The sequence below is a fragment of the Somniosus microcephalus genome, chromosome 9 (genome assembly GCF_052327205.1).
Source record: "Somniosus microcephalus isolate GS21.2 chromosome 9, FLI_Smic_1.0, whole genome shotgun sequence".
NCBI lineage: Eukaryota > Metazoa > Chordata > Chondrichthyes > Squaliformes > Somniosidae > Somniosus > Somniosus microcephalus.
This window is the reverse complement of record NC_140995.1, coordinates 220,252,619-220,276,318: the sequence shown is the minus strand read 5'-3', so window position 1 is coordinate 220,276,318 and position 23,700 is coordinate 220,252,619. Positions and strand designations below refer to the sequence as shown.

General features: G+C 45.9%; 1 protein-coding gene across 6 annotated transcripts in view; it reads right to left on the bottom strand.

Moving 5' to 3' along the window:
- The window catches only part of LOC147113078 (uncharacterized), a 157,873-nt gene that overhangs the window by 91,186 nt on the left and 42,987 nt on the right, over positions 1-23,700 (bottom strand). The window lies entirely within an intron of this gene.

The window sequence follows — 23,700 nt, the reverse complement described above, 5'->3', positions numbered from 1 at the left end:
ATGGAGACTGAAGAGGTCAGCAATAGCCTGCCTGGAGAAGCACAGCCTCCTGATGCACTGATCTTCAGACAGCTCCAAGAAAGTGCCTCTTGGCCTCTACACCCTTCTAGTTCTGGTCTCTCCCACAAGTGGAAACATTTTCTCTACGTCTACCCCTTCATAATCTTAAAGACCTCCATCTGGTCACCCCTCAGTCTTCTCCTTTCTAGAGTAGAGAGCCCCAGCCTGTTCAATCTTTCCTGATAAGTATAGCCTCTCAGTTTTGGTATCATTCTAGTAAATCTCTTTTGAACCTTCTCCAGTGCCTCAAATATCCCTTTTAAATTATGGAGAGCAGCACAATTCACAGTACTCCAAGTGTGGTCTAACCAAGGTTCTGTACAAGTTTACCATAACTGTGTGCTGTGTATGGCACCCTACAAGCAGCCGACACCACCCCCAACCTAACCTGCTGTCTTCTGAGACACACAGCTGCTGCTGGTTGCTGAGGTTGCTGCTTCTACCCCTCCTCCTCCTAAAATGTTGCTCCGACCAAATTAAACTAGCAATAATAGCACTCACGATCAGCACAGAAAGCTTACTGAGGGTGATAAGGAAGCAAGAAAAATATACTGCAGAAGAAGGTGGAAACTCTCTTGGCAAACCCGACAGCAAAAAAAGATTTTTTCGAGCCACTTACCTGTAGTTCAGTGGCCCTTTAAATGTTGCTTCAGTGGCTCCGAGAGACCAATCCTCCCAGGATTTCCCGTCCAGTCAGGCACTGGGCGGTACCGTGCGGTTTTATTTTAGGTAAAATGACATCGAGGTCTTAATTGCATCATAGGGCCCCAATTCTAATATGTTCCTGCCCGTGGCGAGCGCCTGTCCCGAATCCAAGTGCTGCGCGGTTAAAATGGTGGTGGGCAGGAGCGCGGCGGAAAGACGGCGGTAAGTACCCGCCCACTCCATTCCTCTCGGGCCGACAGGGTTAAAATTGGGCCCGACAAGCTGCATCTTAATCCATTTTGGGTCACGCTTGTTTAGTCTGAGGCTGTGCATTTTCGAAATTTATTAATCCTCATGCTTGACATTAAATGTATAATATTTAAAGGTATTACACAGAATGTACATCACAGAACCAGGCCATTTGGCCCAACTGGTCTATGCCAGTGTTTACACTCCACACACGCTTCCTCCCACCCTATCAAAATATCCTTCTATTCCTTTCTCCCTCATGTGCTTATTGAGCTTCCCCTTAAATACATCTATGGTAGTCGCTTCATCTACTCCTTGCGGTAGTGAGTTCCATATTCTAACCACTCTCTGGATAAAGAAGTTTCTCCTGAACTCCCTATTGGATTTATTCGTGCCTATCTTGTATTTATGGCCTCTAGTTCTGCTCTCGCCCACAATTGGAAACATCTTCTCTACGTCTACTCTAACAAACCCTTTCATGATCTTAAAGACCTCTATCATCTCACCCCTCAGCCTTCTCTTTTAGAGAAAAGAGACCCAGCCTGTTCAATCTTTCCTGATAAGTATAAACTCTCAGTTCTGGTACCGTCCTTGTTAATCTTTTTTGCACCTTCTAGAGTGCCTCTATATCCTTATTAGAATTTGGAGACCAGAACTGTGCAGAGTACTCCAAGAGTGGTCTAACCAAAGTTCGGTACAAGTTTAACATAACTGTGTGCTTTTCAAGTCTATCCCTCCAGAAATAGACCCTAGTGCTTGGTTTGCCTTTTTTATGGCCTTCTTAACCCCTATTCGACTTGTCCTCTACTGCACTCTTATCCAGCAACCCACCCCAATCCCTTTGCTTTAGTTATTTCCTTATTTCTTTGAAGTGAACCCTTTTTAAAGTTATATGTCAGACCCATGGTTGTATGTATATCTGACTCCCAGATCATATTGAAATTGATCGTTCTATGACTGCTATCCACCCCGCCTCCCTCATGGCGCTATGACTTCCAGTTCCAAACATTGTCTGTGTCACTAACGGTACCCGGTCAAGATGAGCACTGCCTTGTGCAGCTTCCTTGATGGATCGGGTTATGAAGCGTTGCACTTGCCAACTCTGACTCTAAACCACTTGGGTTTTCCCCAGTTTACATTTGGTTGATTGAAGTCACCCATTAAAATAAATGTCCTATTTTCACATTGCTTCGTGAAGCAAACTGTCTTCCGTCTTATGCTGAACTGAAGATCTGTAGCATTCCCCTAGTGTAAGTCTGGATTTCCTTTTTTTTATTTGGAGATGTCTAACCAGAGTAGTTGATTTTGAAGCTTGCCCCTCCTACAGGATCAGGCGTGACCCTCCCAGCTCTCCCAGACATATATGGCTACAACACCTCCTTTCCTGCCAATCTTGTCTGTTCGGAACACTCTATGACCTTGAATATTAACATTTGTTTACATCCTCTGGACTTTGTAATGTTTTTGTTATTCTCACTTCATCACCTCTCCACCATTGGTAGCTGCCCAGGCCCGAAGCTCTGGAATTCCCTCCCTAAACCTCTCTACCACTCTCTCCTCCTTTAAGACACTCCTTAAAATCTACCTCTTTATCTTCTTATGTGGCTCGGTGTCAAATTTTGTTTGGTAACGCTGCTGTGAAGCGCCTTGGGACGTTTTACTACGTTAAAGGCGCTATATAAATGCAAGTTGTTATTGTTGTCTTGACTTTGGCTGAGAAATTTCTATATCGAGACGATTTTAGATTTACAATTGTCTTTTAATTAAATGAGAGATCTTCAAATACAATTGCTCCTTTATCAAAATATCACTGGTCGAAATATACTCTTACCAGTTGCGATGCCAATTGAGACAAAGAACAGCTTTAGGTGAGCATGGCTGGTAGATTCAAAATGCCAGCCATTAGTAGCATTCAGAGCCTCAATCACACGCAGTGTAGGTGTCTGAAGCCCTCTGGCAGCTCGACTTCACATTCCCAAAATACCTTTCTATATTAATTTTCACATACAGGATTACAGATCATCAGTAAGGAGTAGCAGGATATGAGAAATCATGGGGTTATTGCCCGAGGCATTGTTAATCCATATATCTTGAATTCCTGTATCAAGCTGAGGACGTCATGGAATGTGGGATTTAAGCTTCACAAACGAGTAGCCCCAATTGCCAACTCGGACATACTCCACACTCTGATGATAGGCGCCTCCTACGACCCCGTCAATAATAATGTTCCCAAATTTCTGGAAGCTTCATCATCCTGCCTTCCTCCACCCCCAAGCTTTCAGGGAGAACGGAAGAGGGTTGAGGTGGCGGAAGTGATGAACCAGGTTGAGCAAATTTGACCATTTTCTGCTGAATGCTAAGATACACGTAACAACTACTACAACAACAACTTGCATTTAGATTACACCTTTAATGTAGAAAAATGTCCCAAGGTGCTTCAGAGGCATAAGGAAAAAATTGATGCCAAACCAAAACAGATATTAAAAGGGGTGACCAAAAATATTGGTGACTGAGGTGGGTTTTAAGGATGGTCTTAAAAGCACGAGAGGGAGGTAGGTGGGTTTCCGAAGAGAATTCCAAGGAGTGCAGCCTAGGCAGCTGAAGACACGGCCACCAACAGTGGGGCAAAGGGAGAGAGGGATGCACAGGAGGCATGGGTTAAAGGAATAAGAGAGTATGGTAGGTGAGGGGAATGTATAGATGGAGGAGGTTACAGAAATATAGCAGGACGAGTCCATGGAGGCATTTAAACACAAGGTTGCGAATTGTAAATTTGAGGCATTGGGAGACCGGGAGCCATTTTTAGGTCAGTGAGCACAGGGGTGATGGTGGACGGGGCTTGGTACAGGATAGGTTACGGGCAGCAGCGTTTTGGATTAGCTGAGGTTTCTGGAGGGTGGAAGATGGGTGGCCGGCCAGGAGAGCATTGGAATAGTCGAGTCTGGTGGCGAAAAGGCATGGACGAGGGTTTCAGCAGCAGATGGGCTGAGGTAGCGGCGAGGGTGGCCGATGTTACAGAGGAAAATGGTGTTGTGGAAGTGAAAGTACACAGTCTTTGTGATGGAGAGGATATGGATAGTTAGCTCAGCTGAGGTCAAATAGGGAACCGAAGAAGCGAACAGTGTGGTTCAGCCTTAGTCAGTGGCCGGGAGGAGAACGGAATTGGTGCCGAGGGTAAGGAGTTTGTGGTGGAGGCCAAAAGAGATGGGTTCGCTCTTCCCAATGTTTTGTCAGGGAAATGATCTGAAAGCTTCAAATGGGACATAATTAACAGGGATATACGACTATCTTGAATTTGTTTTATTATTCATTAAAATCCAAGGTTGAAAGAGAAAGACTTGCATTTATATAGCACCTTTCATGGCCACAGGACGTCCCAAAGCACTTTACAGCCAATGAAGTACTTTTGAAATGTAGTCACTGCTGTAATGTAGGAAACACGGCAGCTAATTAGCACACAGCAAGCTCCCACAAACAGCAATGAGACAGTGACCAGACAATCAGTTTTAGTGATGTTAATTGAGGTATAAATATTGGCCAATACACCGGGAAGAACTCCACTGCTCTTCTTCAAAAGAGTGCCATGGAGTCTTGTACACCCACCTCAGACAGCAGGCAGGACCTCGGTTTAGCGTCTCATCCAAGAGATGGCACCTCCAACAGTGCAGCACTCCCGCAGTACAGCACTGGAGCATTAGCCTGGATTTTGTGTTTGAGTCTCTAGCGTGGGACTATGAACCCACAACCTTCTGACTCAGAAGCGAGACTGCTACCCATTGAGCCACAGCTGACACCACAGTTCACAACTATATTTAGTAAAGCTCAGAATAACTTAACGTACAAAGTGCCCATCTTGCAGACTTCTTGACTTGCGCAATCAGCATCTAACTCGTTGAGTAAATGATAAACCATCAGATTGTTAAGAGACTGTTTATAAATGCTTATCCCCAGACTGATATGAAACACTGACATTTTGTGAAGTAATGGAATATCTATAAATGCTCTGCTTATATCATTGCTGGGTGTTATAGAAAAAATCTGGGGAGGGAGCGAACGGCAGGATGAAAATGCCTTAAATAGCAAAGTGTGTAGGCAGTTTAGGGAGACTTTGGACTCCTTATACTACCACTAATAAACCAGCAGCCTTAATATATCATCAGAACATAATAAAAAGTCAAGGACCACAAAAGACTGTATGCCCCAACATGGCTGGTCCCTCGAGTACTTCAACTCACCCAGCCTAGCATCCAACTGCATTTTGAACACTTCATTTATTTAACTTTACTGGTAAACTATGCCAAATATTATCTCACTGTGACTGAAGAATTTTTTTCTGAGACATTTTTTTGTAAATTTACTCTTCCTTAAAGTAATGTGTCCTCTGCCCCTACTGACCGAACTTGTCCTGAAGAAAAAAATCTGCAATCACTTTATCTGCAGCGTTTAGTACTTGATCAGGGTCCTCCTTTAGCCTACTGATTCCAACTGTCGACCTTAGGCTTCTTTCATCTTTCCTTTTAGCTCATCCCATTTACATTTGGGACCAGTCTTGCTGCTCCTCTCTACATGTATACCCATTTAGTACTGTGGTGACCAGAAGTGTACACAGTATGAGGCCTCAGTATAACCTCGGTAGATTTATTCGCCAGTGTTGTGGTTATATAACTCAACATTCGTTGCTTCTCCACATTATCATGGCATTGAAAGTAACAGGTTCATCTTACTCAGGTTCCTTTCAGTGTCTCCGTGTGTTTACTCCATTCCCTGCATTGCTGACCTATTTGCTTTCAACCAATTTGCATTACTTTCCATTTGTCATTGTTAAATTTTTTAATTGCCATTTGTCAGCCCAATTGTATAACTGATCTAAATCCCTTTGCAGACCACGGACTGCATCTCCTGTCCCAACCTGCACTCCCTGTTTTAGCGCTGTCTGCAAATTTACATTACATTTGGACCGAGCCTTGTAGAACTCCACGCGGCACCTTCCCACCCGGTTTGACACTAGGCCTCTCAGGAGCACGCTGGACAAATAAAAAACAGCTCCTTATTCAGTCTGACGTTCTATCCCAGCTTTTAGTTTTATTGCAAGCCTTTCACGCGAGTCATCTGGAAAGTCAAAATCACAGGGACTTCGAACATCTACTCCTCTGACTCTGACCTCTTGTCCATTCCCCACTTCCTTCACCCCACCCTTGGCGGCCGTGCCTTCAACCGTTTAGGCCATAAGCTCTGGAATTCCCTCCCTAAACATCTCCGGCTCTCTACCTCTCCCCTCCTTTAAAAGCTACCCCATCAAATATCTCCTTCTGTGGCTCAGTGTCAATTTTTGCCTGATTACACTTGCATGAAGTGCCTTGGGACATTTTCCGGCGTTAAAGGCGTTATGTAAATACAATCTGTTGTTGAACTTGCAAATGTTTTGTGCAATGCCCACCTGAAGTGAGCAAGCATCCAGCAATTACAGATTTTGCCCTTCAGTACGCGTGTGATATCTGGAGAGAGCATTTATGAGCTGCACAAGTCTATCACTGATTGTGGGAGCAATTTAAGATGGTGAATTACAGTATCGCTCAAGGGAGAGATTTTCTCCATGTGATCTGTGTAATAAAGTTTTAAACCCATTTCCAAAAGACAGCTTTACAATTTCATTACGCACAGAAAGGAAATCTTCCCTCGTCCCCGCCTCCCAAAGAAGATTGTCGGCACAACATAGATGATTGACTTAAGTACTGTTTTTCCTATAACGTATTTCCGAATAAACTTGCGACAATAAGATAGAGTTTGCGGCGGGGGCCAAAGACAATGGCTTCGGTCTTCCCAATATTGAACTGGAGGAAATTGCAGCTCATCCAGAACTGGATGTCAGACAATCACCATCACACCTTACTCAGATCTTACTGACAGCACTTAATAAGAACATAAGAAATAGGAGCAGGAGTCGGCCATTTGGCCCCTCGAGCCTGCTCCGCCATTCAATAAGATCATGGCTGATCTTCTACCTCAACTCCACTTTCCTGCACTATCCCCATAGCCCTTGATTCCCTTAATATCCAAAAATCTATCGATCTCTGTCTTGAATATACTCAACGACTGAGCCTCCACAGCCCTCTGGGGTAGAGAATTCCAAAGATTCACCACCCTCTGAGTGAAGAAATTTCTCCTCATCTCAGTCCTAAATGGCCGACCCCTTATTCTGAGACAGTGACCCCTGGTTCTAGACTCCCCAGCCAGGGGAAACATCCTCCCTGCATCTACCCTGTCAACAAGCCCTGTAAGAATTTTGTATGTTTCAATGAGATCACCTCTCATTCTTCGAAACTCTAGAGAATATAGAAACATAGAAGATAGGAGCAGGAGTAGGCCATTCGGCCCCTCGAGCCTGCTCCGCCATTCAATGAGATCATGGCTGATCATCCAAATTCAGTACCCTGTCCCTGCCTTCTCTCCATATCCCTTGATCCCTTTAGCCTTAAGAAATATATCTAACTCCTTCTTGAATATATTTAATGAATTGGCCTCAACTGCCTTCTGTGGAGAGAATTCCACAGGTTCACCACTCTCTGGGTGAAGAAATTCCTCCTCATCTCTGTCCTAAATGTCTTACCCCTTATCCTTAGACTGTGACCCCTGGTTCTGGACTCCCCAGCCATCGGGAACATCTTTCCTGCATCAAGTCTGTCTAGTCCTGTTAGAATTTTATAAGTTTCAATGAGATCCCCTCTCATTCTTCTAAACTCCAGCGAGTATAAGCCCAATCGACCCAATCTCTCCTCATATGTCATTCCTGCCATCCCAGGTATCAGGCTGGTGAATCTTCGCTGCACTCCCTCCATGGCAAGAACATCCTTCCTCAGATAAGGCGACCAAAACTGCACACAATACTCAAGATGTGGTCTCACCAAGGCCCTGTACAACTGCAGCAAGACATCCTTGTTCCTGTACTCGAACCCTCTCGCTACAAAGGGGAAGTGCCTTCTTAACCGCCTGCTGCACCTGCATGCTTACCTTCAGCGACTGGTGCACAAGAACACCCAGGTCTCTTTGCACTTCCCCTTCTCCCAATCTATTGCCATTCAGATAATAATCTGCCTTTCTGCTTTTGCCACCAAAGTGGATAACCTCGCCTAGGATATAGGCCTAGTCTACTCAATCTCTCCTCATAGGACAATCCTCCCATCCCAGGAACCAGTCTGGTGAATATATCTATATATATAAAGGAATCGATCTGTCTGTCTGTCCTTCTGTCTGTCTGTCCTCACGTGTGCGTCTGTCCGGCTATGCGCTCGAAAGTTATAGAGCGTACCTACGCGTGCATTACCTCCGAAGAAAGCTTACGCTTCCGGGACGCTCGTAAGCGTATTTACTTTTCGGTCGCACGAAAATTGTTCGCGCCTTATGCAAAAAGCCTTCAAAATTAAACTCATTATCTGCTACTTAGCATTGATTGACTGACGTCAAGGTTCGACTAATCCTGTGCCGTCACGATTGACCAATCCTACAGTACGGTCCCCTGATGGTTGGCCAATCGGTGTGTGTGTGTGTGGGCGGGACTAATTGTTTTCATCTCAGGGATGTGGCAGCCATTGTTTCACTGCCATTACTTGAGCTTCCAGCTCAAACTACTCTATCCAGCTTTGAAAAAGTTAGTATCTCTTTTAAAAATAACATAAGATTTACCAAAAACGTTTTATAAGTACTTTCACTTTCATCTTTCAAGGTATTAAAAGGTAGAAATGTTGCCCGGCAGCAGATTCACAAAGGGACACAGACAGGGCCCAAAAGCCTGGGACTCGATTTTAAATGTACTTTCACTTTCATCTTTCAAGGTATTAAAAGGTAGAAATGTTGCCCGGCAGCAGATTCACAAAGGGACACAGACAGGGCCCAAAAGCCTGGGACTCGATTTTAAATGTACTTTCACTTTCATCTTTCAAGGTATTAAAAGGTAGAAATGTTGCCCGGCAGCAGATTCACAAAGGGACACAGACAGGGCCCAAAAGCCTGGGACTCAATTTAAAATGTTGCCCGGCAGCAGATTCACAGAGGGACACAGACAGGGCCCAAAGCCTGGCACTCAATTTAAACCGCCCGGCCCAAAACAGCCCTGGCAAAGCCGGGCTCCCCCCAGCTAGTATGATGTATGACAGTTCACAACAGCGAAAAGGTTCAATGAGTTTTACCAGCAGTCCCTCATTCCGTTTAACAGTATGCAAATGGCTGCTTTTCATCATCCCTTCCCTCGCCTCAGGATCAAGGTCCCCACACGACGTGCACAATGACATCGGCTCCGTCTCACAGCAGCAGCTCCTGGGCTTTCTCCATCATGGCACCTAATGACTCCAGCCTTCCCACAACTACTTCATCACTTTGCCAGCACAGACACGAGGGGCTGAATGGCCTCCTTCTGTGCCGTAAATTAAAAAAAATTCTATGACTAGCAATCACGACATGGCTCGACAGCCTGTACGATAGCAAAATACTGTGGACACTGGAAATCTGATATAACAACAGAAAACGCTGGAAAAACTCAGCAGGCCAGGCAACATCCGTGGAGAGAGAAACAGAGTCAACGTTTCGGGTCGAAGACCCTTCGTCAGAACTGAGAAAAAAGCCGGAAATGAAACAGATTAAAAAGCAAGTTTGGGGGCTGGGAAATGGGGGAGGGGATGAAAGAACAAAAGGGAAGGTCTGTGAGAGGTGAAGAGACATTAAGAGATATTCAAGGTGAGACAAGATGGTAATGGGACAGGTAAAGAAACAGGCAATGGCTCTGGATGAAGTGTGAAATGCGCTGGCAGAGTGAGAGACAGCTGCCTTGTGGGAGAGAGAGAGAGAAAAAAGGAAAAGGCACAAACCAAAAGTGTGGATAAAAAATATAAAAAAGTAATAGGGGCCGAGGTTATGATCTGAAATTGTTGAACTCGATATTGAGTCCGGAAGGCTGTAAAGTGCCTAATCGGAAGATGAGGTGCTGTTCCTCGAGTTTACGCTGAGCTTCCGTGGAACAATGCAAGAGGCCAAGGACGGTGAGGTCTGAGTGGGAATAGAGCAGTGAATTGAAATGACAGGCGACCGGAAGCTCGGGGTCACCCTTAGGGACTGAACGGAGGTATTCCGCAAAGCGGTCACCCAATCTGCGTTTGGTCTCCCCAATGTAGAGGAGACCGCATCGTGAACAGCGAATACAGTATACTAGATTGCAAGAAGTACAAGTAAATCGCTGTTTCACCTGAAAGGGGTGTTTGGGGCCCTGGACAGTGGGAATGGGGGAGGTATAAGGGCGGGTGTTGCATCTCCTGCGCTTGCACGGGAAGGTGCCGGGCGAAGGTTACAAGATTTCAAGAAGTACAAGTAAATCGCTGTTTCAGCCTGTACTCGGGGGGGGGGGGGCGGGGGTCACTGCCGCACTTTTACACTGGCCAGGCTCAGGAGGCTGTTAAAAGTTTACGGTCAGGTTTTTCACCCACTTGCATTTCTGTGAAACAAGTGGGGATTAATTCAGATTAAGGAGCCACTCTTCAGGCTGGCTGAGTGGAATGTAGGCCGCCCGACCCCCGCCCTCCCCACACCTCCAAATAACCTAAGCTCCTCTCAGCTATTGTGCCGATTGCCACGCAAAAGCATTAAAAAAATATATATAAAAATGGGCATGGCTCCTGAGGAGATTTTTATCCAACCCTCAGAATTTAAAACATACATTGTAAGGGCTGTCCATTATCACCCGAGGAAAGTGGCAGTCTGACCCCGAAAGGACTCGATTGTGTTTCTAACTCGAATGAGCCCGCTTATCAGTCTGACTCCAAGCTCGCGGCCAAGGCAGTAATGGCGAGCGTGTGACGCGAGTATTTACCAAATGCAAAAACATTATGACATTAAACTAGCTCTATCCCAGACTTCAGATGAACACGTGTCAGGGAGTGTGGATTGTGTGTGCAGTGGGCGAGCAGCCATGAATATGTGTACGGTAGACAAGTATGAAGGCACATAGCAACTTTCTTCCATTTTCTGTGAACGGTGTGACATTCCCTGTCAATCCTCGGAATATTAAAAGCTCTGGGTACAACCCACCACCCCCAGATGTCATCACCTCCAACCCCCTAGCTGGCTCAACAACATTCATTTATATAGCGCCTTTAATGCAGAAAAACACCCCAAGACTCCTCACATTCAGTGGCTTTATGGAACAACCCTGATGTAAACAAACATAATGCAGACTTGCCTCTGTCATGTCCGATAAACACTCAAGTTGGCGTGGCAACGTAATAGCTGCTTTTATTTCAGACTCTCTGGAAAATTCTCCCCAGATATAACAACATTCGTAAGAGGAGACTCTAGCATGTAATTGAAAGAAAAAAGAAAGACTTGTATTTATATAGCACCTTTCACGACCACCGGATGTCTCAAAGCGCTTTACAGCCAATGAAGTATTTTTGAAGTAGTCAGTGACATAAATCAGTCATTCATGAAAGAAAGACTTATGAAATAATACTGAGCGGCCTGCGGGTGGCACTGTCCAGGGAGAGTATAAATACTTGGGCACGGGCCCAGCTTGCGCAGGACATTCTTAACAGGAACTACTAAAGGACACAATTAGACCTCCATGTTGTAAAACAGTTGATTAAAGCTTTGTTTAACGCTTAGACCAAGTGCCTAGTAGTTTTCTTACGTCAGTCAGTGATGTAATGCGGGAAACGCGGCAGCCAATTTGCGCACAGCAAGGTCCCACAAACAGCAATGTGATAATTACCAGATAATCTGTTTTTGTTATGTTGGTTGCGGGATAAATATTGGCCAGGACACCGCTACAATATGCTTGCTCCCATCAGTGAGTTCAATGTGCAAGTACAACACATATCACCCTCCGCCCTCAGAATTTCAAGGTGGCAATCATCTCCAAGAATGAGCCTGGTTAACAGCAATACGTCATATAATGAAGTGATTAAAAATAATAAACCACAGCACTCTCCTGATAACACACAGGGAAGGTGGGGTACGCCAGCACTCGAATTGTAATGAAAACCACTACGGTCACAACTATCTACAAGTCCAAATGAGTTGGAGGTTTCCTTGATCTTTGAGGATATCTTCGAGTAAGTTTGACAATGGGTGAGCTGGGACTGATAACAGGAGCCGTCCATGGGAACTTCTCAGGATCGGTTTCAACACTGCCAGGTTTCACAATTTCTTCAGAGTCCGTCCTGGAGAGTCCACGCCAGAGTCAGGAGCACGAACAATGTCCTGGGAGGTGGTTGGTTCGTGGCACATGGAAATAGACAAATTAGCTGAAGCTTTCTGAGGAGCTGTAGTGGCTACTTCGTCAGGTGGCATAGGTATTGGCGGTAAGTCACATACAGCGTCATCATTTGGTATACCAGAGCCAGGCGATCAATGCCATTCTTGTAACTGATTCTGATGACACTTCCACAGCAAACCATCCATCCAAACTAGAAGCTCCAATCTTCTGTTCAGTAACACCAACGGTCTATTTGTTCACATTCCCATGGAAATCACCATATCCCCACCGATGTTGTTGCAAAGTTGGCAGTCCAGTATTACGAAGCTTTCTTCTCGACACTGAGGTTAGGCTTAACTAGGATTGGGCTTGCCCGGGCGCAGTTGTCGATTTTCTTGATTTTTGCCATCATGCTCCATGCAATCTAATTCCACTGATATCCTTTCCTTTAGAGCACAGGGCACAGTTCTGGGCTTAAAAAAATTGGCTTCACATCAAGGTGGACTTGAATGCCCTCTGCGGTGCCAAGTTTTGGACAGAACAAGGATTTGTACTCTTCCAAAATAACAACAGGAAACGCTGGAAAAACTCAGCAGGCCAGGCAGCATCAGTGGAGAGAGAAACAGAGTTAACGTTTCAGGTCGATGACCTTTCGTCAGAACTGGGAAAAAAGCAGGAAATGGAAAGCAAGTTTGGGGGCTGGGAAAAGGGGGAGGGGGTGAAAGAACAAAAGGGAAGGTCAGTGATAGGATAGAAAGCAGGAGAGATTAAGAGACATTGAGAAACATTGGCCCAGAAATTAGGATCGGGGGCTTGCCGCGCATGCAAGCCCCCGATGTGCACTTACCCGGTGCGCCGACAGCTGAAGCCCGGGCCTGCTTGCATTTCCTGTCACTGGCCCGGTTCAGATGTCGGCGCGCTGTGCTTGCCTGATCCAGCGGCGTAGTTAGTGCGATGTGCCGGCTGGGATCAGGTGAGCACTGGGCAGCCAATCAGGGGAGGGAAAACTTCATTCATGAGTTTAATAGTAAGAACTGTCAAACTCATGAAAACTACGGGCGCCCAAAACACTACTTAAACTTTAAATAAAATTTTAAAAAACATCCCACTAATTAAATGAACTATAAATAACTTTAAAAAACTATTTTAAACAATTAAACAAATTCTTGAAAAAAATAATTTTTTAAGAAATTGGGTCTAAAAATAAACTTACCTTACTGTAAAGTCCTTAAAAACAATAAAGCTGTGGAAAAAATGTTGTCATTTTAAATAATAGACCACTTACCTTAAAGAATCAAGTCCTTACATCTTTTTACATTTCTAAAAAGTTGAGGCCCTTACACACGGGCAAACCTGTCAAAAAGAAGAAAGTTCAACGCGTGCGCGCAGAGTCCTGTGCGCACGCGTTGGACCTCTGAACCCCTTGGAGGAAATGCCGGTTTCCCGCGCATGCGCTGTGCATGCTGAAATCCGGCACTTCCAACGGGCCCACGCGTGAGTACCCCGTCCGTACTCACGCATTGGGACCGGAATTACTGGGCCACTAAGAGATATTCAAGGCAAGGGGAGGTGGACTCTTCCATGAGTAGGCCCACAGGACTTGAGTGGAAATCACTGGCCCAGTTTAACTTGAGGCTACAAAGCCTATCTCAACCCATCACTGAAGGACCTTTGCCCTTAACCCCAATTACAGTCAATTATTTTGTCTTTTACTTGATCGATTATCCACCCCCAGCCCGCCTTCCCAAAAGACTGGCAATGGGCGTCTAGAATAACTTTTTAGCAAAGTGTCGCTTTTTAGCAGGGCAGTTTTCCAGAACTGTTCTTCATATACTTTTGATGATATAATAGTTCCTGCGGTCCCTTTTCCCCCAAGATAAATCCACATTCTTTCCATTCTATCCTGACGAGGATCACAATTTCACGTCATCCCTATGGAATATACAGGAAGACCGTTACATCCTCAGGTTCCTCGTCAGAATTAACGCAATGGACGCTGGAATTTTGTCTTTTCTTCTGTCGATTCCTCACAGCGATATTTCTTCTCTCTAGCCTCTAAGCTAGCAGAGCCTACTGTCTTCCAGTAACACTTAGCCAAGTGGCCTGATTCTGTGCATTGATGGCACTTGATCTTCTTAATAAAGCGTTGGTCTGGATGATAATTATTTTTATTACACCTCCAACATGGTGGCGCGACTCTGTTCACTCCGGAGCAGTTGGGCCCCGTGGCCTGTGACTCGCTGGCCTGGCAGCAGTCTCCAGCCCAAGTAGAGCTGGTGAGAATGTGGAACTCGTTACCACAGGGAGTGGTTGAAGCGAACAGTATAGATGCACTTAAGGGGCAGTTAGATAAGCATATGAGGGAGAAGGGAATTGAGGTTTATGCTGATAGATTTAGATGAGGAAAGACGGGAGGAGGCTCGAGTGGAGCATAAACGCCGGCATGGACTGGTTGGGCCGAATGGCCTGTTTCTGTGCTGTATATTCAATGTAATCCTATGTAAGCTCTAGCCCATGTGAGTCTGTCTTCTACCAAAAGTTTCTGCTGTATCAACGTTTGCATCACACCGCATACACTTACTGAGTCGTCGAGACATCCGCCAAAGCCACATGGTTTGGACAGTTCCCTCAGTTCTGTTATAAACCGAGAAACATTTTCATCCCCTATCTGCCTCCTCGGGTTAAACTTGAACTGTTCCACAGTAACCGGTAGCTTCGAGCTTAGATGTTCAATGACTACCTGGACTAACTCCTCCTACCTTTCGTCGTTAGGCTGGGCAGGTAGCGATCAGATTCTTACTCAATGAATACGTTGCAGGTCCACAGATAGTAAACAAAACTGCTCTCTTTTTTTTTTCTTGCCATCTGTTGTAATTTCATTTGCCTCAAAATAAATATAAAGGAGGGTAATGTTAACCTAACTGGCTGGGCGGGATACCCACAGGATCGGGACAGGGGGAGGAGGAGAACTCCGCATTTTACTCCTCGTTTTCCATCCCACCCATTGACTTCAATGGAGAATAAAATCGGACGGGGTATAAAACCAGCGGTGCACCCGATCCCGTCAGTTGATCTTCATAACAACATGGTGTCCATTATACTTGTCACCAACTGTACATGTTACAAACACTCAAGTCGGTGTGGCAATGTAGTGGCTGCTTTTATTTCAGACACTCTGGAACATGTCCCCCTAGATATAACAATCAGTACAAGACCAGACCCTGGAGTGTAAATCTGCTTTCTACTGTTCAATTTACAATATGCAAATACAACACACATCACCCTCCACCCGTGCTCCTCACCCGGACCCGCGCTTACTCCAGTGCCTGGCTTTAACACTGATCATCAAATTTTCTTTTTGTAAACCAACCAGCATCCCCACTTTGAGTCACAAGAATCACTTTTAGTCGATTTTTGTATCTGTATTCCCAAATCGTCCAGTCGCACATCCCAAAACAACATCCTCTGTAAGGATCGACGTCCCCCGCGCACCTGGTCTGTCGAACGCACAGACCATCCTCCTGCTTAACACAGAAGGTAAGAGCAGGAGTAGGCCATTCGGCCCCTCGAGCCTGCTCCGCCGATTACTGTATTACAATAGTGACTATACTCCAAATAGAAAGTACTTCATTGGCAAGTTATCAAATGGAATTCAATAAATCTCTTAAGGTAGGAGAGAGTTTTGATTTGCTGATTTATTTTGGTTTGATGTAGGTGGCGTGGTTAAGGACTTTAGTGCAAACGGGGTTAAAACTGGCACTCAAAGGGTTAATGCACACTCCTCCGCCCCCCCCCCCCCCCGCTCCCCCACCCAAAGCAAAACACGACACCTGGGCACGATGACACAGCCACACTGATATCCAGCCGCCTGAAATGGGATCAAAAGGGGTCAAGGGCGCCCGGCCTTTATCTGTTTTGTGCCGGATGTCACTAACCATTAACTTCACGTCACATCCACTGAGCTAACATGTGCAATCCCCCTGCCACCTCAGCACACGCAACAGTGCAACTGGCAAATCTGCCCTTCCATCCCTCCCCCCAACCAGACCCGTCAAGCCTGGCTCATTTTTGTTTAAAAACGTCACCCAGTTTCATGTAGCTCACTCGTAAAATTAAATGTAGCTTCATATGTTTAAATGAGCCGGCAATCAGTCTCACTATTTTGGATCATAAATCCTCCTAAAACTTCCCCTAAAGTTGGCAGCGCCAGCTCTTTCATTTTGCAAAAAAAGAGATTTGGCTGCAAAATGGAGCAGGGGAACCTTTTGGTGATTAAACACTTGTTTATTGACCAGTTTAACTCATCGATAGATTGGGTGTATCTGTCTTGTTTAACTGTCAGCTACCCTGGCAACTTAGTCCCATCTGATCAGACTTTCCATCTTCCAGCCCCAACCCCCAGCCACCAAAAGGTCATGGGTGGAAGGGGATGAAATGAGAGCCAGAGGTGCAGCAGGCCCAGTCATTGTACCCCACACCCAACATAGAATCACTGAATGGTTACAGCACAGAAGGAGGCCATTCAGCCCGTCGAGCCCGTGCCAGCTCTCTGCAAGGGCACTTCAGCTAGTCCCACTCCCCAGCCCTTTCCCCGTAGCCCTGCAAATTTTTTTCCTTCAGGTATTTGTCCAACTCCCTTTTGAAAGCCATGATTGAGTCTGCCCCCACCACCCTTTCAGGCAGTGCGTTCCAGATTCTAACCACTCGTTGCATAAAAAAGTGTTTCCTCATGTCGCCTTTGGTTCTTCTGCCAATCACCTTAAATCTGGGTCCTCTGGTTCTCGACCCTTCTGCCAATGGGAACAGTTTCTCTCTATCTACTCTGTCCAGACCCCTCATGATTTTGAATCTAAAGCAAAGAAAGACATGCATTTCTATAGCACCTCAGGATGGCCATTAGCGACACACACACACAAACAGCTGTGGAGGCTGGGTCATTGAATATATTTAAGGTGGAGAGAGACAGATTTTTGAACGATAAGGGGGTCAAGGGTTATGGGGAGCGGGCAGGGAAGTGGAGTTGAGACCAAAATCAGATCAGCCATGATCTTATTGAATGGCGGAGCAGGCTCGAGGGGTCAAATGACCTACTCCTGTTCCTACGCCTTATGTTCTTATGTTTAATGTCCTCAGGGCTTCGCAAAGCATTTTACAGCCAATCTATTGGAAGTGTAGTCACTATTGTAATACAGTAATCCCTCCCCAACCGCAGGGGCTAAGTCCCTGAAAATCCCCGTGGTTAGTAAAACCGCGGTTGGCAAATACAGTATAAATGTTCAAATAACACAATTAAAAAAATATAAAAACAATAAAATCATGTTATTTACCTTAATCCTAAATTAAAAACCACGTATACGCAAAATTCACTGCCGCGCTTGGCAAAAGTTGTCACAGAGAGGAAACCGTGTATACTTGAAATCTGCCTATGGCAAAACCGCGCGCGGTTAGGGCGGGATTCCTGTATAGGTAAACGTGGCAGCTGATTTGCATACAGCAATGTGATAATGACCAGATTATCTGTTTTAGGGATGTTGGTTGAGGGAGAAATCTTGGCCAGGACCCCTGCTCTTCTTCTAGTACTATAGAATGTTTATCCTCCACCTGAGAGGGCAAACAAGGCCGCAGTTTTTGGCATCTCACCCAAAAGATGGCCCTTCAGACAGTGCAGCACTCCCTCAGTAGTGCCAGCCTAGATTATATGCTCAAGCCCTGAAGTGGGGCTTGAACCCGCAACCTTCAGGTCTTTGCAGGTGAGGGTGTTACTGCTGAGCCGTGGCTGACACCACATTTCACCAAGTCAGCGTTTAAACATCGGCGTCGGCCCGGGCTCTGCCCCTCGGTCTTGGTTCTCTGGGGCACTCCTGGCTCGAACCCGGTGCTGCGATCGAAGGACGGGACTCCGCTGTGGCTAGGAATTCTCCCGATGGCTTTGTGAGATCAGGGATCTCTGCCCACAGCGAAGTTGCATCCCCCAGAGCAGCGGGTGCCACTGCGGTTAGTTTATTGTAAAGCTCGCCACACTTTTACAATGGAGAGGAGTCACATTTGCATAGGATTACATAGGATATACGGCACAGAAACAGGCCATTCGGCCCAACCAGTCCATGCTGACATTTATGCTCCACTCGAGCCTCCTCCCATCTTTCCTCATCTAACCCTCATATGTTTGTCCAGCCTCCCCTTAAATGTATCTATACTATTCGCTTCAACCACTCCCTGTGGTAGCGAGTTCCACATTCTCACCACTCTCTGGGTAAAGAAGTTTCTTCTGAATTCACTATTGGATTTCTTGGTGACTATCTTATATTGATGGCCTCTAGTTATGCTCTTCCCCACAAGTGGAAACACTCTCTCTGTATCCACTCTATCAAAATGTTTGATAATTTTAAAGACCTCTATTAGGTCACCCCTCAGCCTTCGTTTTTCAAGAGAAAAGAGACCCAGCTTGTTCATCCTTTCTTGATATGTATACCCTCACATTTCTGGTATCGTCCTTGTAAATCTTCTCTGCACCCTCTCCAGTGCCTCTATATCCTTTTTATAATATGGTGACCAGAACTGTACACAGTACTCTAACTGTGGACTAACCAAGGTTCTACTTTTCAATTCTATCCCTCTAGAAATAAACCCGAGTGCTTGGTTTGCTTTTTTAATGCTTTTTTTTAGTTGTTGTTCATCAGGTAACATAGATTGTGATCCTCGATCTCCTTACCTCGGCTGTTAAAATGATACATTTCTTATGAAGCTAGCTATCATCACAAGTGTCCCTCTATCAAATGAACTGTAACCGGCAGAACATGTAGCGACTGTAAATTATTATTAATGGCCCAATGCAGCACGCAGATGATTCAGTTGTTAATGTAGAGTTTAGAGTGATAAGTCATGTGAATTGGATACGGAGATACATGACAGCATTTAAAATAGTGAGAACAGACACAAGACACAAGGCACAAGACTGAGTTGTAAGTTGGGTACGTGAACGACATCAAGTAGGAGCTAGGAGTAGCTGGAACAGATCCATGCTACACTGCACTAACCAAGTGACAGAATCCAATATTTAGGGCGGTTTGAAAGCTGTCAGCTTTAGTTAAGCTGCTGGTCAGCTGCTGCTGGTTTTCTAGGTTGACATAGAGGCTACACACAATCATACTCACATATGGGAACAGTAGTGTAGTGGTAATGTCACTGGGCTAATGATCCAGAGGCCTGGACTAATGATCTAGAATACAGGAGTTCAAATTCCACCATGGCAGCTGGAGAATTTAAATTCAGTTAATTAAATAAATCTAGAATATAATCCTAGTATCAATAATGGTAACCATAAACCTACCAGATTGTTGTAAAAACCCATCTAATTCACTATTGTCCTTTAGGAAAAGAAATCTGCCATTCTTACCTGGTCTGGCCTATATGTGACTCCAGACCCACAGCAATGTGGTTGACTCTTAACTGCCCTCTGCCATCTTCCCCTCACCTCCCCTTTCAGCATTCTGTAGGGACTGCTCCCTCTGAGACACCCTAGTCCACTCCTCTATCACCCCCAGGAGATGCAACACCTCCCCACTGTCCAGGGCCCCAAACACCCCTTCCAGGTGAAACAGCGATTTACTTGTACTTCTCGCAATCTAGTATACTGTATTCGCTGCTCACGATGCGGTCTCCTCTACATTGGAGAAACCAAACGCAGATTGGGTGACCGCTTTGCGGAACACCTCCGTTCAGTCCGTAAGGGTGACCCCGAGCTTCCGGTCGCCTGTCATTTTAATTCACCGCCCCATTCCCACTCGGACCTCACCGTCCTCGGCCTCTTGCATTGTTCCACGGAAGCTCAGCGTAAACTTGAGGAACAGCACCTCATCTTCCGATTAGGCACTTTGCAGCCTTCCGGACTCAATATCGAGTTCAACAATTTCAGATCATAACCTCGGCCCCCATTACATTTTTACTTATTTTTTATCCCCACCTTTGTTTTGGCCCTTTCCCCCCGCCCCATTTTTTTTTCTTCTTCTCTTTTCTCTCTTTTTTTTCTCTCCCACATGGCAGCTGTCTCCCATTCTGCCAGCACATTTCACACCTAATCTAGAGCCGTCTTCTGTCTCCACTAGTCCTATCACCATCTCGTCTCGTTTTGAATACCTCTTAATGTCTCTTCATTTCTCTTTTGTTCTCTCCCAGCCTGGCCTTTAAATCTATTTCATTTCCTGTGCCTTTCCAGTCTTGACAAAGATTTTGACTCAAAACGTTGACTATTTTCTCTCCACGGATGTTGCCTGGCCTGCTGAGTTTTTCCAGCATTTTCTGTTGTTATTTCGGATTTCCAGCATCCGCAGTATTTTGCTATCATGCTATAGACAGGGTTTAGCGATCCCACAATCAATGGATCAGATCAAAGCTCTGCAGTCCTGCCACATCCAGTCGTGAATGATGGTGGACCATTAAACAACTAATGGGAGGAGGAGGCTCCATAAATATCCCCATCCTCAGTGATGGTGGAGCCCAGCATGTGAATGCAAAAGACAAGGCTGAAGTGTTTGCAACTATCTTCAGCCAGAAGTGCTGAGTGGATGATCCATATCAGCCTACTCCTGAGGTTCCCACCATCACAGAAGCCAGTCTTCAGCCAATTCGATTCACTCCACATGATATCAAGAAACGGCTGAATGCACTGGATACAGCAAAGACTATGGGCCCCGACAACATTCCGGCTGTTGTTCTGAAGACTTGTGTTCCAGAACTAGCTGCGCCTCTAGCCAAGCTGTTCCAGTACAGCTGCAACACTGGCATCTTACCGACAATGTGAAAAACTGTCCAGATATGTCCTGTCCACAAAAAGCAGGACAAATCCAACCCGGCCAATTACCGCCCCATCAGTCTACTCTCAATCATCAGCAAAGTGATAGAAGGTGTCACCGACAGTGCTATCAAGCGGCACTTACTCACCAAATACCTGCTCACTGATGCCCAATTTGGGTTCTGCCAAGACCACTCGGCTCCAGCCTTGGTCCAAACATGGACAAAGGAGCTGAATTCCAGAGGTGAGGTGAGAGTGACTGCCCTTGACATCAAGGCAGCATTTGACCGAGTCTGGCATCAAGGAGCCCTAGTAAAACTCAAGTCACTGGGAATCGAGGGGGGGGCGGAAACGCTCCACTGGCTGGAGTCACACCTAACACAAAGGAAGATAGTTGTGGTGGTGGTTGGAGGTCAATCATCACAGCCCCAGGACATCACGGCAGGAGTTCCTCAGGGCAGTGTCCTAGGCCCAACCATCTTCAGCTGCTTCATCAATGACCTTCCCTCCAACATAAGGTCAGAAATGGGGATGTTCGCTGATGACTGCACAGTGTTCAGCGCCATTCACAACTCCTCAGATAATGAAGCAGTCCATGCCCGCATGCAACAAGACCTGGACGACATTCAGGCTTGGGCTGATAAGTGGCAGGTAACATTCGCGCCACAGAAGTGCCAGGCACTGACTATCTCTAACAAGCGAAAGTCTAACCACTTCCCCTTGACATTCAAGGATCCAGTGAACAGAGGACATTCAACACCAATCCTTCATCGTCGCTGGGTCAAAATCCTGCAACTCTCTCCCTAACAGCACTGTGGGAGTACCTTCACCACATGGACTGCAGCGGTTCAAGAAGGCAGCTCACCACCACCTTCTCAAGGGCAATTAGGGATGGGCAATAAATGCTGGCCTTGCCAGCGACGCCCACATCCCATAAACAAATTTTTTTTTTTTTTAAAAGCACACTCAATATCATTCTCATGCACGTGTACACTCACAAAGAATCAAAATTAGACTCATAAACAAACAAAAAACAGAGTTACAGTCACTTCCATGGAGAACCTAAATTAAATTAGTGTCAGCCGTGGCTTAGCTGGTAGCACTCGTGCCTCTGGGTCAGAAGATTGTGGGTTCATAGTCCCACTCCAGAGACTTGAGCACAAAAATCTAGGCTGACACTCCAGTGCAGTGCTGAGGAAGTGCTGCACTGTTGGCGGTGCAGTCTTTCGGATGAGCCATTAAACTGAGGCCCTGTCTGCCCTCTCAGGTGGACGTGAAAGATCACATGACACTATTTTGAAGAACAGGGGAGTTATCCCCAGTGACCCGGCCAATATTTATCCCTCAATCAACATCACTAAAAAACAGATTATCTGGTCATTATCACATTGCTATTTGTGGGAGCTTGCAGTGCACAAATTGGCTGCTGCATTTCCTACATTACAACAGTGACTACGCTCCAAAAAGTACTTAAAAAAAAATTCATTCATGGGATGTGGGCGTCGCTGGCAAGGCCAGCATTTATTGCCCATCTCTAATTGCCCTTGAGAAGGTGGTGGTGTGCCGCCTTCTTGAACCGCAGAGGGCAGTTAAGAGTCAACCACATTGCTGTGGGTCTGGAGTCACATATAGGCCAGACCAGGTAAGGACAGCAGATTTCCTTCCCTAAAGGACATTAGTGAACCAGATGGGTTTGTACAATAATCTGGTAGTTTCATGGTCACCATTACTGATGCTAGTTTTTCATTTCCATTTTACTGACTGACACCCTGTCCCCTACACATCCATTCCAACACCCAGTCCTTTTTATACCCACTGTGACAGCCAACCCCCAGTATATCACACACTGTTATAAATCCTGTTGCAAAAGTAAATCATGGAAATGAAAGAGGAATATTTCCTAATGTAACCCCCTCCCCCACCCCAAGGTTCCACGCGGGTCATCTTGATATAAAGATAAATGTTCACAAAGTTCTTCACTCTCCAATTACTGTAATTCAGGCTACTGCACTCAAGTGTGTACTTGTATTAAGTGGGTAAAAGCCAATTTCTCCCCATTCATTTATGCGAGACCTGTCTGGTGTAATCGGAGGGTAAATTGGAAGGGGAAGGGCACTCGGAGTGAACGCTCTTCCTTAGATCAGCCCCACATAAGGAAACTATTTTGATTAAGGTCAGATTCCAAAAGATTGCCATCTACACCACTATATATTCTGCATAAAAAGGATTCCCCGATCCAGTGAACAGAGAACGGACAGGGTTCACGGATCCAGTGAACAGAGGATGGACAGGGTTCCCCGATCCAGTGAACAGAGGATGGACAGGGTTCCCAAATCCAGTGAACAGAGGATGGACAGGGTTCCCCGATCCAGTGAACAGAGGATGGACAGGGTTCCCAAATCCAACGAACAGAGGATGGACAGGGTTCCCCGATCCAGTGAACAGAGAACGGACAGGATTCCCCGATCCAGTGAATAGAGGACGGACAAGGTTCACAGATCCAGTGAACAGAGGACGGACAGGATTCCCCGATCCAGTGAACAGAGGACGGACAGGGTTCACAGATCCAGTGAACAGAGGACGGACAAGATTCCCTGATCCAGTGAATAGAGGACGGACAGGGTTCACGGATCCAGTGAACAGAGGATGGACAGGGTTCCCCGATCCAGTGTACAGACGGACAAGATTCCCTGATCCAGTGAACAGAGAATGGACAGGG